Genomic DNA, 16,296 nt, shown 5'->3' on the forward strand with positions numbered 1-16,296 from the left:
CTTATTCTGGATTCTCTGGTTTCCTCCCACAATCCAAAGGGGTGCATGTCAGGTAAATTGGCCATGCTAAATTGTTCATAGTTTTCAGGGATGTGTGGGTTAGGAGCCTTAGTCGGGGAAAATGTGTAATAATAAGGTAAAGGAATGGGTCTGGGTAGGTTACTCCTCGGAGGGTCGGTGTGGACTTGTTGGGTCGAATGGTCTGTTTGCACACTGTAGGGATTGTAATTCTCAACCCAATTTGGTATTACCGATTTAGAACCAGACAAGAGACCCCAGTTTGCAATTGACCAACCAGACTGCCTCAAACTATTTTAAGAGAGTAGGTTGGATGCCAAACCTTTCTTATTTTAAAGGTAGATGTGAAGTAGGTGTTCCAGATGTGATGTTACTAGGCATTAAGAAACACACAATATATTTAAACACTCTAATGAAAATCCATTCAAAATGACGAGGAATTTAGAATAATTTAACTATTGGAAATCTTAGAGGAGAAAGTGAGGTCTGCAGATGCTGGAGATCAGAGCTGAAAATGTGTTGCTGGAAAAGTGCAGCAGGTCAGGCAGCATCCAGGGAACAGGAGAATCTTCAGGAGAAGAAGGGCTTATGCCCGAAACTTCAATTCTCCTGTTCCTTGGATGCTGCCTGACCTGCTGCGCTTTTCCAGCAACACATTTTCAGTATTGGAAATCTTAACCGAATAATGGATACAGTATCTTCTACAGACGGACTGTCCCAATATACTAATATCCCATAAACACACCCCTTGGCAAAAAGGTACATTCAGACATACATTCTTGCATACAGTTCTCCAATCCAGGAGGAATCAGCAAAAAGTCAGGTGTCAGAGAGAGTAGCAGCTGAAGATACGTTACTAGGCCATTGTTACTCTTGTTGTTATTTACTTGAGCCGTTTTCAATAGGCAGTTTGGCCTTTAAGATTTCTTATTTTAAAAAAAAGGAGAAAATAACCTTTTTTAAAATGACAGCATTGTCACACAATTTAGATGCCTGGTCCTTTACTCAAGGGGCTTTCTCGTGCTACTGATCGCAAGGCCGCCCCGAGAGAGACAAATACAGGTACAGACCAAGTTACAAGGATGTGTCTCATAACTTCTGAAACACCCCTGTCCATGGAACATCACATGGGACATACCGGGAAGTGAACAACAGTCTTACACACACCATTTCACTGTTTCTCAGCTTCACAATGATTGCACTCGATACACTAGGGAGCCAAAAACAAAGGCCAGGGAAAGATACAGATGAACAGAAAGATTCACATTAAACAGACAGTTAATTAACTGAAAAGATGTTGTGGAAATATGGGGAGAAAGACAGGGTAGTGGGACTAACTGTAGAATTGAGATCTTTGACAGAAAACTTACAAGAATGAGAACATTGAATAAAGGCATTGTCGAATGCGAAACTCATTGTTTGAGAAGGAAGGCACAAGGAGTAAATTATTTTAAATAAGAACAACTGGCAGGCTTTTTCTTAATCGACAGAGAGAGAACGAGAGAAGTTTCATGGACAGATGAGATAAAGTGTTTGAGAATGTCAAAATAAAGGCATTGCCAGAGACAATAGCAATATACATCGGCATACACATGAATGACAGATGGATGGGAGTTTGGTGTGAATTCGAATCAGATTTGCTTCGGCAGGTTTGAAGCCGGAGCGTCAGCGGCAGATTTTTGGCTTCCTTAAGCCTGTATTTCATAGCTCAAGGTTCAAACAGGGGGTGGAATAAACCAGTGAGATATATTCTGGAGTGGTGAGTATTTCAAGTTAGAAATGGTCAGGGTATGGTGTCATGAATCAGCTCATGGTCAAAGGGATCACCCACAGTTGTGACTTGTCTGCTTCAGCCGCAGATATTGGCCAGAGATGGGAGGGAAACAGTGGAAGGAAGTAGAGTTTGTAACCAGAACAGTAGAGAATGATCTCCATGCTGTTAATACTTCAATAACAAGGGCAATGATACAATAAATTGTAGTTCTCCGCTGAAACTGAGTAGGTCAACATAGAGATCCATGAGTAATAATGTCAGAGCAGAGAGGGAGACAGGAATTGAACACATTAATTGATGGAGTTAGCAGTAGTCTGTAGAGTGAATCTATGGATTGAGAGTTTCAACAGGAAGATAATAAGGACAAGAAGTGTAGACTATATGAAAGAAGTAATACAGTCATAACTGGATTATAGAAAGAAAAATCTGGACAGTGACACTTACCAGGAACATCAATGATAGCCAGGAAAGGATAATAAAAATAATGAGTAATGAGAAGAACGTAATAGATTCGCAATAATGGCCACCAATTAAATGCAGAAAGATACCAAACATAAATGGATAAACTCCTGTCTATTGTTGGAACATGCCAGTCTAATATTCCCAGATTATGATACATTTTTGGAACATTCCAGTCTAATGTTCTCAGATTCTGATCCATTGTTGGAACATTCCAGTCTAATGTTCTCAGATTCTGATCCATTGTTGGAACATTCCAATCTAATGTTCTCAGATTCAGATCTCTCCTCCCCCTCTCTCCAAATCTGCTGATCCCTGTCAGTGCTGTCAGTGATGTTCCCGCCCATGTTATGGGATAACACATTGAACGGCGCCCATTTATTATTTAAAGATGGAAACCCTCCACTGGAATAATTAGAATCCATGGAGATTGGCATTAATCACAGTCACTGAACAAACACCGGGAAACTGAGCAAAGGCTACGACAATGGATGAATGGACACCGCACAACAATCAACAGACAGGAGGGTTCCCTCCCAGTTGGGGAACACTTCAGTGGTCCAGGATATTCAACCTCGGACATTCTGGTGACCATCCTCCAAGGCGGACTTCAGGACAGGCAGCAGCGAAAAGTGGCCGAGCAGAGGCTGATAACTAATTTCGATACACATAGGGTGGGCCTCAGCCGGGACCTTGGGTTCATGTCACATTACAGCTGACCACCATTGCAATGTATACACACACACAGACACTCCTATACACACACATACATACGGATACACATGTACGCAGACACGCACACAGACACTCACACACACCCTTAGAAACACACACACTCCCACGGCACTCTCTCAGAGATTTAGACCACTGTACGTTCATGCACACACATATACATTCTCTCTCACTGATCGGCAAAATCCCCCACCCCAGTCACGCACACACACTCCCACACTCATACATGCACCCCGTCACAGACTTAAGACACTCTACATCACTACACAAATATATACATTCTCTCTCACACTCACAACCCTCCAACCCAGACAGACACAGACACACATATACAAACCAACAAAGACCCACATGCACATATATATTTTGTGGGGTGAATTTGTACTTGCAGAGTTACATTGTAGTTTGCTCAAAAACTGCATGAATTCATGTAAAACTCTGAGCTCAAAAACTGTATGGCTTCATGTAAAACTCTGTTATCTCACTTTTCAGATTAGAATCAATCTAAACATCATGGCATAGACAGAGAACACAGGGGGATAACACCTTCAATATATTGTCTAGCTAAAACTCACTGTTACAGCTAACCTGAGAATGCAGCATTTTAAAAAAAAGTTTTGTGATTTACATATGAAAGAAGTGAAACTATCATGGTATTCGAGCAGATGAAAGACCCAACAGACAATCAAGGTATTTTTCAGTTACATCACACTGTAAATCACACTGTGAATCTTTGCTATAAATTGTGTGCCTTAGAAGTGTGTCCTGCACTATCATCTGATGAAGGAGCGGCGCTCCGAAAGCTAGTGTGCTTCCAATTAAACCCGTTGGACTATAACCTGGTGTTGTGGGATTTTTAACTTTGTACATCCCAGTCCAACACCGGCATCTCCAAATCATGACTGAGCAAACAGGCTCAATTAACCAGCTCCACACATCACTTTTCATATAACTACAAAAGAGAACATTTACTGGGTTTGGATGTAATGATAATAAAAAATGGAATGGACCATAAATCTTTAAATCTTTTTTTAAACTTGGATATGAGAGTATTAACAGAACACTGCAGGGGTCTATATATCTTCCACTCTGTTTATGAAAGAAGCAGTTATAAAATATCAGATCGGTTGCATAAAGAAAGATCGGGTGGGCAAGTTTCTAGATTCCTTATTGACCAGTGTGAGGCTACTCCTGGTTTTAAGTGCCCTGCTACCAAATCCTTTCATAATCTTGAGACAGAACATTGAGACTGCTGCTCTGCAACAGGCCGATGCAATTCTGTCCCTATGGGCCCCTTACAGAGGGATAATAGAAGGCCATTCAGCCCATATTAGCCTGTTGCTACTTGAAAAGGTGGAAATCTAGAATATTGGCACATTTTGCCAACAAGGAGAAAGTGAGGAATGCAGATGCTGGAGATCAGAGCTGAAAAATGTGTTGCTGGAAAAGGGCAGCAGGTCAGGCAGCATCCAAGGAGTAGGAGAATCGACGTTTCGTGCTTTTTCAGCAACACATTTTTCAGCACATTTTGCCAACAGAATCATTCAAAACAAAGAGATGTGTCGCTGCATCTGTATGAGATGTTACTGAGTGGGCACCGGGAATACATTGTGTTGGTTATGTTTCTGTAACTGAGAAGGGATGGACCTCCATCAGATACAGATTAACGGCTGTTCGTCGTCCACGGGCTGCTGTCTCAATTAATGTCTCGGGTCTGTTACACAAAAACAAGAGGAGGCCATTCAGCCTTTCCAGTATATTACAGACGGCCACGAGGAGCCCATTCAGCCTCTCGAGCCAGTTACAGAGGGGCAGGAAGTGTTTGTTTAACTTTCTGTTACGCATAAATATTAGTTTTAAATTAGTTGTGGAAGAGGAAAGACCTGATGTAAACATTAAAGTTCTAACTTTGAACAAGGCCAATTTTGAAAGTGTTAGGCGAGCCCTGTGAAAGGCTAATTGGAATACCCTATTCACAGGTAAAGGGATGGTTGGAAAATGCAAGGCCATCAAAACTTGGTTTCAGAGAGTCCAGAGCCAACATGTTCCTATTAGTGAGAGGGGCAAGGCTGGTGTTTGCAGGGAATGCTGGATGGCTAGATATATTGATGCTCTGGTCAAGGTAAGGAAGGAGGCATATGTCAGGTAAACAGAGCTGAGATCAAGTAAATCCCGAGAGGTGTATAAGGGCAGAAAGTGCATAGTCAATGCGGAAATCTGGCCAGAAAAATGTGGACATGAGATGGCTTTAGAAATAGGGTTAACGAGGCATTGAAGAAATTCTACAAACCATTTAATGGTAAAAGATTAACTAGGGGGAGAACAGGGCCCCTTAAAGATCAGTAAGACTACCTATGTGTGGAACCACCCGAGATTGGAGGGAAACAAAACAAAATTTCTCCTCAGTATTTAATGAGGAGGAGGTTACAAGAGCGAGAGAATGAATAAATATATAGTGATACATTGAAAGGTGTCTAAATTACAAGGGGATGTTTGACATTTTAAAACACATAAAGGTGAACAAATCCCTGGGACCTGATCAGTTGTATCCCAAATGTTTGTAGGAAGCTAGGAAAGAGATTGGTCAGAATTTTGCTGATATATTTGTATCATTGATTTCCACAGGTGAGGTGTCAAAAGACTGGAGGGCTGCTAACATAGTGTCATTATTTAAAAAGGAAGGGAAAAAAAAAGGTAACTATAGATCGGTGAGCCTGACGTCAGTGGTGACTAAATTGTTGGAGGGGATTTTGTTGGAAAGGATGTACATGCATTTGAAAAGACAAGGACTGAAGAGGGCTTTGTACATTGAAGATCACGTCTCACTGACTCGGTGAAATCTTTTGAGGAAGTGATGAAGATGTTTGATGAAGGCAGGCCAGTGGATGTTGTCTTTATGGAATTCAGTAAGGTTACCAAAATGTTTTATGTGGTAGACTGGCTAGCAAGGTTAGACTTCCTCGGATCCAGGGAGAACTCGCCATTTAGATCCAAAATTTTCTTGAATATTGGAGACAGGGCGTGACAGTGGACATTTGTTCATTAAACGTGGAGACCTGTGACCAATGGCGTGCCGCAAAGATCAATAATGGGTCCACCGACTTTTGTCACTTGTACAAATCATTTGCATTTGAGTATATGAAGGATGGTCAGTAAGTTTGTAGATAATACCAAATTTGGTGGTGAAGAATGATCTCTCAGACTATAATGGGACCTTGTTTAGGTGAACTGAGGAGTGGCAGATAGAGTATATTTTCGTCACATGTGAGGTGTTGCATTTTGGCAGACAAATTATGGCAAGACATATAGGTAATGCCCTTTCGAAAGCTGCCAATGAAGGAGAACTCCATAGAAATTATCGAATCCCGACAGTGAGGAAACAGGCTTTTCGGCCCATCGAGGCCACACCGAACCTCTAAACAGTATCCTACTGGACAAACATCTGCCCTATCCATCTGAGCCTGCATTTCCCATGGCTAATCCACCTCCCCTACACATCCCTGGGTACGGTGCGCAATTTAGTATGGTCAATCTACCCTTACCTGTATATCCTTATACTGTCAGAGTAAAACATAGCACCCGGAGGAAACTCACGCAGACACGAGGAGAATGTACAAACTCCACACAACCAGTCATTCAAGGATGGAATTAAACCCAGGTCGCTGCCCTGTGAGGCAGCAAAGCTAGACTAGTGGTGCAGGTTCTCCGTTCCTTGAAAGTGCTGTCACAGGTAGACAGCGCAGTGAGGAAGGCTCTTGGTGATCTTCCCTTTAATGGTGCGTGCTTTGAGTCGAAGCATTTGCATGACATGTTAAATCTGTACAGGACATTGGTTTGGCCATTTTTGTAATATTGCCTTTAATTCTGGTCACCCTGCTGTCGGAAAGGCATTGTCAAACTTGACAGAGTGCAGAAGAGATTTCAATGAATGTTGCAGGTGTTGGAGGGTCAGAGTTACAGTGAGAGTTTGAATAGGTTGGGGCTATTTTCAAGTGTTGAGGCTGAGCGGGGATCTTAAAGGGGTTTATAAAATCATGAGGGGCATAGATAAGGTAAACAGTCAATGTCTTTTCCAGGATAGACGAGTCCAAAATTAGAAGACAAAGGTTTAAGGTGAGAGGAGAAACATTTAAAAAGGGACATGAGGGACAACATTTTCACACAGAGACTTCTGTTTGTATGGATTGAACAGCCCAAAGAGGTGGTGGAGGCAGGTATAGTTACACCATTTAAAAGGCAGTTGGATGGATATATGCCTGGGAAGTGTGTAGAGGGAGATGGGCCACCTGCTGGCAAGAGGGATGACATTGATTTAGGATATTTGGCGGTATGGATGACCAGACCGAACGATCTTTTTCCTTGCTGTACATCTCTGAGAGTCTATTCAGTGTATAACAGGGGAACAGGAGGAGGCTATTCAGCATCTGAATTCTGCCAATTGTTTGCTCAATTATTGAGAGTGAAATACAAAAATACATCATTCAGAATTTGATGGTGTTTTACAGAAACAGGAGAAAGGCCTTTAGTCAAGAAAAGCTGTAAAGAATGTGAAGAGACCATTCAGTCCCTCACCTCAAATCCACAGGAGCAGCAGGTGAGCATGCGCTATTGGAACCTGCTCCTCAGGAGCAGGAGGAGGACATGTATTTTCACAAACTTGTGATCAGGAGGGAATCATGCAGTGCTTGAAACTGGGACACAGGGACAGGAGACGCAACTGTTCGAGACTGGGACACAGGGACAGGAGGCTGTCACTCAGCTGCTCAAAACTGGGGCAGAGGGAAATCTGGAGGCTACTGAGACCCGAGGATCCTGTTACGCAGGAACAGGAGGAGGTGACTCATTCCCCACCAGAATGGGACACTGGGAGAGAAGGAGAGTTTGCTTGGAACAAACAGAAATATATGAATAAACTGCCCCAACATTCACTAAGACCACTGCTGATCTAATGGTGATTCCCACATTCCATTTTACGGAGACTGTCCTCTCTGTAGCCTCTGCTACATTTTTTGGTCATGTTGCCGACACAGATGCTGTAACAACAGTCACCATGACTCATCCAGAGGGATGGGTCTAACCGGATGAGTCAGGATTTGAAGAGTCCAATCACAAAAATTAAAACACAAAATAAAGGCATTGCCAGATGTTTAGTTCTCTCACATTCGCAATCCAACTCACATAACAAGACCATCCATTACATATTCAGGATGGAGCACTGTGTAGATCCGGCTAGTGTCTGCTGAATGCAACCCAGCTATGTCCAGAGTGAAACTCTGTGCAGCCCAAACCAATGCTGGAACTATAATCCTGGGCTAAATGTCCACCGTGGGGAGCTGTGCAGTCTGCACTGTTTCATTCATATATAAACCCACTCTGTTGCATTGTTCGGTAACACTGTATTAGATCGCAGCTCTGTGTGTGGAAACTTGCAGCCAATTTTGGAACTGACAGGATGTGCAGCTCCCATCCATTTACAGCTCCATATCTCCACAGTGCAATGACAAGGGGTGCTGTGAATGTGAAAGTCACTGCGAGGAAGAGATGTAAATGGAAACAATTTAAATACCAATAGATCTGATTAAGGCGCATATCACTCGAGTATTTAAAGATGAAATAACTGAGATAGTATCTAATGAGATTTTGTAAATGATGCGAACAAGTAAGAAGGGGATGGTAATGTTATAGTGGTTGTACTGTACGCCTTCAATTAATCAATGGTAATTAGAAGAACAAATATGCAGGAATACTGGCGAGACTTGCAGGAGCAATAGGGTTGTCATAATAGGTGATTTTAATTATCCTAACATAGACGGGGACTTCCAGAGGGTTAAGAACTTAGATGGAACGTAATTTGTTAAGTGTGTTCAGGAAAGATTCCACAAGATATATATAGAGTATCCTACTCGGGAAGGGACAAGCTCGAACTACTGTTGGGAAATAGGGATGGATCGGTGACGGAGGTAAAGTGGGGGAGCATTTTGTGAAAAGTGACCAGAGTTGTATTAATGTTAAAATAGGTATGGTAGGGACAAAATTGGTCCAGAGATTCAAGTTCTGAATTGGGACAAGGCGAATTTTGTTGGAATTAGGCAGGGGATTACAGGGCTTGATTGGAATAGTGTGTTTCCAGGTAAAAGGATCCCGGGAAAGTGGGAGGGCTTCAAAAGTAAGATAGCTCGAGTTCAAGGTCTGCATGTTCCTGTGAGGGTGAAGGGAAAGTAAGGCTGGAAGAGAGAACCCTGAATGACAAGAGATATTGTGGCTCTGACCAGCAAAAAAGGAGGCGTCACTCAGGAACAGGTAGCTTGGACCAAGGGAATCTCTGGAGGTGCACAGGGGATACAGGAGTTTACTGAAGAAGGAAATCAGCAGAGCTAAAGTGGGGTATGAGATAGCCTTGGCTGAGCAGATTAGGGTGAATCCAAATTCACTATAGTAAAGAAAAAGAACAACTAAAGAGAGAATACGACGCCTTAAAATCCAAAATGGGCACGCATGTGAAAAACTTCAAGAGATGGGTGAGGTCCTCAATTTCCCTTCTGTGTTTATCATGAAGAAAGACATGAAGACCTGTGACCTTTGGGAGGTTAGTTGCGATACCTTGGCACAGTCCATATCACAGTAGAGGTGCTGTTGGACATATTAGAATGCACAAAGTCAGATAAATTTCTAGGTCCTGACCAGATATATCTAAGAGCACTGCACGAGGCGAGAGATGATAGTTCAGGGGCAAGGTCCCGGAAGACTGGGCAGCAGCAAATGTTGTGCCCTTATTCAGAAGGGCTGCAAAGAAAAGCCTGGGAAATATAGACCAGTAAGCTTCACATCTGTTTCTGGAAACCACTTAAGAAGGTACGGAGATATAAGATATGCATGCATTTGGAAAGACAGAGTTTGACTTGGAGCAGTCAGCATAGCTTTGTGCCTGGCAGATCATGCCTGACAAATTTTGAAAGAGTTTTTGAGGAAGTGACCAGGAAGCTTGACGAGGGCAGGGTGGTAGACATATTCTATGTGGATTTCAGTAAAGCCTTTGATAAGGTTCCACATGGTCGGCCTCTCTGGAAGGTTAGATCGCATGGACTCCAATGTAAACTGGCAAATTGGCGACACAGTTGGCTTGACGTTATGAAGCAAATGGCTATGGTGGAGGTATGCTTGTCGGACTGGAGGCCTGTGACGAGTGGAGTACCTCAGTGATCGGTCATGGGCCCATTGCTGTTTGTTATCTATATCAATGATTTGGACCAGAGTGCACAACGCAATGTTAGTAAGTTTACAGATGACACCAAATTAGGAGACATCATTTACAGTGAGGAACATTATCAGAAATTGCAACAGTGTCCTGATCAGCTGAGGAAGTGGGCTGAGAAATGGCAAATGGAGTTTAATATAGATAAGTGTCTTGCATTTAGGAAAGTCAAATCCAGGTAGGAATTTAATGACGAATGATAGTGCCTTAAGGCGTGTAGTGGAACAAAAGGACGTTGGAGATCAAATGCACGGTTATCTGAAATTTGAGTCACAGATACACAGGACAGTGAAGAAGGCTGTTGGCACATTGGCCTTCATCAGCACATTGAGTATAGAATTTGGGACGTTATGTTGCAGTTGTATAGGATGTTGGTAAGGCTGTATTGGAGTTTTCTGTTCAGTTGTGTTCACCTTGCTCTAGAAAGGATATTATTGAACAAGAAAGTACGCAGGACAAATTTCCAAAGATCTTCCCTGGGCTAAAGGCTCTAAGTTATAGGCAGAGATTGGACAGGTTAGAACTTATTTCTTTACAGCGTAGGAAACTGTGGGGGTTCTTATAGAAGAGTAGCCCTTATAAAATCATGAGAGGTGTGCATGGGGCGAATACTTCAAAATTTGTTCCCAAGGTTGTGGAATCGAGGACTGGAGGATATGCATTAATGTTTGGAAAGGATAAAAAATATTAAAAGGAAACTGAGGGGCAACGTTTTTACACAGAGTGTGGTACGCATATGGACTGAGCTGTCAGTGGAAGTGATTGAGGTTGGTACAATAACAACATTGAAAAGGCAATTGGACAAATACACATATAGGAAAGGATTAGAGGGATACAGAACAAGGGCAGGGGAATGGGGTGAGTCTCGATGGACATTTTGGTTGCCATGGACCAGCTGGGCCAAATGGCCAGTCATACAGGCAATCTCGAGCAATATGACTGTAAATGAGTGTGTTTTGGGGTGAAGACAGGGTGGGGGGGAGGGGAGACTGAGAAAAAATATCATGGAAGGATATGTTCACAGGTTCAGAATGCTGAAATGAAGACATTTCGATAGTATCATGCAACACGGGTCAGTATTTCGAAGAATTATGAGTGAAAGGGATATTGCTGTGAGTTCAGGCGATGGAGAGTTTTGGATGAGCATTTGTTCTGCAGCTTTGTAACAGTGAGTGAGGACAGCAGAGACTTCGCCTCACTGGGCTGAACCTAACAAAAAACCGTCTCAGTGACATTTTCATTGAGTGTGACAGAGGGGTTGTCTGCACGAGGCCGAGCTAGTTTCCTGGTGCTATCTTACCAAACTCATCTCATTAACTACACATCCCATTCCATAGTGTCCCTGTTATACAATGCCAGCCCAATTCTCCCACCCATCATGACTGGAGGTACTCACCCGGATGCCCCTAGATATTCCGTAATCCCTGACACTGGTGCCATCTTTAAAAGATCAATGGGCACACGGTTGCGATTTCTCAGTTTGGAGCTGCCCTGCACATTTTCCCCAAGCATGGCAATGAAGGGGAAATTACACTACGGTTTGTCGACAGCAGCACGGAGGTCCTGGTGGATGCGCTAGTACAAAAGGGGACCCAGAGGGGGCCACACTACCAGATCCACTGAGCATGGGCTGAGCCCACCATCCAGCTCAGTGCAGTTTCTGGGGTCTGAAGAAATGTCCAACAAAACAGGACAAGCATCAATAAGTTTCCCCACTCTGTCAGGATAAGGGTCACCATATTTCATCTGCTCCCTCACTCTCACTGTATATCTTTGAATGCACCGACCCCCGAACATGGATCATGCTCCACCACTCTCACTATTGCAGGTAGCACCTTCCCTCTCTTTCTCTCTTGTCTTTCTAATGCCCCCCACATAGTTAGAGAATATTCTGCAGAATGTCAATTATGGAATGTTCCAGGTATTGTTCCAACTTATTCCCAGTTTCAGGAAAACGACTGTACCCCAGTGCGTAACACATAAGAGAATGGAGTAGAGATGTACCTTTTTCAAATCACACACAATTAAAATCCATCATGAGGCCATTCAGTACTTCAAACATGCTCCAACATTCAATACGTTTGGGGGTGATCTGATGGTTTTCTCAGCTCCATGTTACATGAACTTCCAGTCATTCAACCCCCAGGTTCCTGTTACCGAGCAGACGATTCTCAGATACTTCATACCACGGGTTTCTTCTAGCATGTGTTCAGAAGGCATTTCTTATGGGGACGGACTCTCCTTACAATATATTTCATCTGATTTATAAATTCATGCAACAGTCAGCATGCTTTCCACAGACCAATCAAAAACATGCACTTATTTTATGGTTATCGATATCTAATCATGATTAGTCATTCTGGTTATTTCACTTGTCTCATCTTATTGTATTCAACCAAAGGCAGCTTCCAAACACTTGTGTCATTATAAAATATAATTTCTAGCAGAGAACATTTTTAACTCGAATCCATCTTTTCCCTTGTCATTAAAATTTCTCTTGCCCTTTTTTTGTGACTGATTCTGTGTGCAACATTACACAGTCTCCCACTCAGTTGGCTGGATGGTCGGTTTGTGGTGCAGAGGAAGGCCACCAGCGCAGGTTCAATTCCCCCCACTGACAGAGGTTACCATGAAGGGGATGTCTCTCAACTTCACCCCATCACCCGTGTGGTGACCTTCAACGTAAACCACCATGAGTGGTTTCTCTAATGATAGTTATTTGGGACTCAAACCTATCAATGTTAGCATTTTAATTTTTTAACAATTTTTTTATTGAATAGGATATTTTATTATTATATTAAACCAACAACAAAACAACTCAAATAACTGAACAAAATTACACCCATGTGCATGTATATACAAAATAAGTTAAAGTCTCTAAACGGACAGAAGAAAAACAATAATAAATAAAAAATAATAAATAAATAATACGGCTCAGCATAACAAAGTGATAGCTCTCGTTCTTCGAGAGCATGAACTGATACACATTCATACGTTCATAATTCCTAATATGTGATTCATTAGATAATATCGGCATGGCTATATAAAAGCCCTTTTTAGAATGGCAGATAAGCATGTATCGCGGTAATCCTAAAAGTGTTGCCATATCTTATATAAATCTCTGCTTTTCGGTGCACCATACTGGTGAGAATGTCCTAAGGGATATTCTCCATGACGAGCTTACAACCACCCAACAGACCCGGGGGGTTTTCAGACATCCAACACAACAGAATATTTTTACTAGCACAGGAAGTATGGGGGAGATACTAAAGGAGTATTGTGCATCAGTATTTACTGTGGAAAAGGATATGGAAGATATAAAATGTAGGGAAATAGATGGTGACACCTTGCAAAATGTCGATATTACAGAGGAGGAAGTGCTGGATGTCTTGAAAGGTGGATAAATCAATATACCGACCACTGCAACGGACAGCTGGAAGTGACAACCGGAAGCGGCAGATTCAAACCACCACAAATGCCAGAGGAAAGATCACAGAAGCGCTTCACAGGAGGCTCCCAAGCACTGAGGATGTCACCTAGACAGGGGACGAAACGTCTGCAACAAAAACTTCCAGCTCGGCGAACAGAACCACAACATAAGAAGGGTGTTAAGGACAAGCCAGGGAACTATAGACCAGTGATCCTGACTTTGGTGGTGGGCAAGTTTTGGGAGGGAATCCTGAGGGACAGAACGTGCATGTATTTGGAAAGGCAAGGACTCATTAGGGATAGTCAACATGGATTTGTGCGTGGGAAATCATGTCTCACAAACTTGATTGAGTTTTTTTGAGAAAGTAACAGAGAGGATTGATGAGGGCAAAGGGGTAGATGTGATCTATATGGATTTCAGTAAGGGTTTTGATGAGGTTCCCCATGGGAGACTGAATGGCATGGTTAGATCTCATGGAATACAGGGAGAACTGGCCATTTGGATACAGAACTGGCTCAAAGGTAAAAGACAGAGGGTGGTGGTGGAGGGTTGTTTTTCAGACTAGAGGCCTGTGACAAGTGCAGCGCCACAAGTATCGGTGCTGGATTCACTAATTTTTGTCATTGACATAAATGATTTGGATGCGAGCATAAGAGGTACAATTAGTAAGTTTGCAGATGACTCCAAAATTGGAGGTGTAGTGGAGAGCGAAGAGGGTCACCTTAGATTGACCAAATGGCCAATGGAATGAGAAGTGACAGATGGAGTTTAATTCAGATAAATGCGAGGTGCTGCATTTTGGGAAAGAAAATCTTAGCATGACTTATACACTTAAAGGTAAGGTCGCAGGGAGTGTTGCTGAACAAAGAGACCTTGGAGTGCAGGTTCATAGCTTCTTGAAAGGTGAGTCGCAGATAGATAGGATAGTGAAGAAGGCGTTTCCTTTAGTGGTGGGAGTATTGAGTACAGGAGTTGTAAGATCATGTTGTGGCTGTACAGGACACTGGTTCGGCCAGTGTTGAAATATTGCGTGCAATCTGGTTTCCTTCCTATCAGAAAGATGTTGTGAAACTTGAAAGGGTTCAGAAAAGATTTCAAGGATGTTGCCAGCGTTGGAGGATTTGAGCTATAGAGAGAGGCTGAAAAGACTGGGGCTGTTTTCCCTGGAGCGTCGGAGGCTGAGGGGTGGCAATATCGAGGTTTACAAAATTATGAGGGGCATGGATAGGGTAAATAGGTAAAGTATTTTCCCTGGGGTCGGGGAGTCAGAACGAGAGGGTATAGGTTTAGGGTGAGAGGGGAAAGATATAATAGAGAACTACGGAACAACTATTTCACACAGAGAGTGGTACGTGTATGGAATGAACTGCCAGGTGATGTCAGGGAGGATGATACAAGTGCAACATTTAAGAAGCATTTGGATGGGTAAATGAATAAGAAGGGTTTGGAGTGTTATGGGCCAGGTGCTGGCAGGTGGGACTAGATTGGTTTGGGATATCTGGTCGGCATGGATGGGTTGGACCGAAGGGACTGTTTCCATGCTGTACATCTCCATGACTCTTTGATTCTATGACTTATATTAATCTCTATTTTTGGTGCACCATGCTGGTGAGAAAGTCCAAAGGGATATTCTCCATGATGAACTTACAAAGTCTCAACAGACCCGGGGAGTTTTCAGAATTACAACACAACATAATATTTTTCCTGGCATAGAAAGTAAGGATATACTTTTTATTCCCATGTGCATCTGCGTAAGATACTCTGGGCAGGCACTGGAAAAGAAAAACCGGGTCCATCTCCAATTAGGTCCCCAAGACCCATTTTACCACACCTAACGCAGTGCTCCAATATATACGAAGCCTGCAGCAGGACCACATGCAATGAGTAAGAGTGTCTGTAGTCATTCTGCATTTAGGACACGCTGAAGATAATCCCACTTTGAATTTTGAGAGAAAATCTGGGGTCAGATAGTACCTATGAAGATTTTTCAACTGCATGGATTGGGTTCTATTACAGATCAAAATCCTTCGAACATTTTCACAAATATCCTCGAATGTTTCCGAAAAGATCTAAATCCCCAACTCTCTCGCACAGACGTCACGAAGCTGCACAGTCTTTTCTGCGGGAACACTCTCCAACAAATGGTAAAGGGTACTGACAGAGAGTGTATTCTTTATAATAATCACCTGCTTCTCTGTACTGGATCTATAAGTGTCTTTTAATATTGTGTTTTTTAATCAAATCTCTAATCTGGAAAAAAAACAGAAGAAGTCTCTACTAGGTAGTCCATACTTACGAGTTATTTGATCAAACGTTATCATTGTTTCTCCTTCTAGTAACACGTGGTGGCTCGGTGGTTTGCACTGCTGACTCACCGCACCAGGGTCATGGGTTTGGTTCCAGCCTTGGGTGACTGGCTGTGTGGAGTTAGTATATTCTGAACTGTGACTGCGTAGGTTTCCTCCCACAGTCACAAACATGTGCATGTTAGATGACTTGGCCATTGCTCAATCGCTCATAGTGTTCCAGGATCTGTAAGTTGGGGCATTAATCAGGGTAAATATAAGATGGTAGGGGAATGGGTGTGCGTGGGTTACTCTTCAGAGGATCGAAGTGGACTTGCTGGGCCCA

Source organism: Chiloscyllium plagiosum, unplaced genomic scaffold, assembly GCF_037043375.1.
Source record: "Chiloscyllium plagiosum isolate Xiang-an unplaced genomic scaffold, Cpla_swu_hap1 HiC_scaffold_36, whole genome shotgun sequence".
NCBI classification, from domain to species: Eukaryota; Metazoa; Chordata; class Chondrichthyes; order Orectolobiformes; family Hemiscylliidae; genus Chiloscyllium; species Chiloscyllium plagiosum.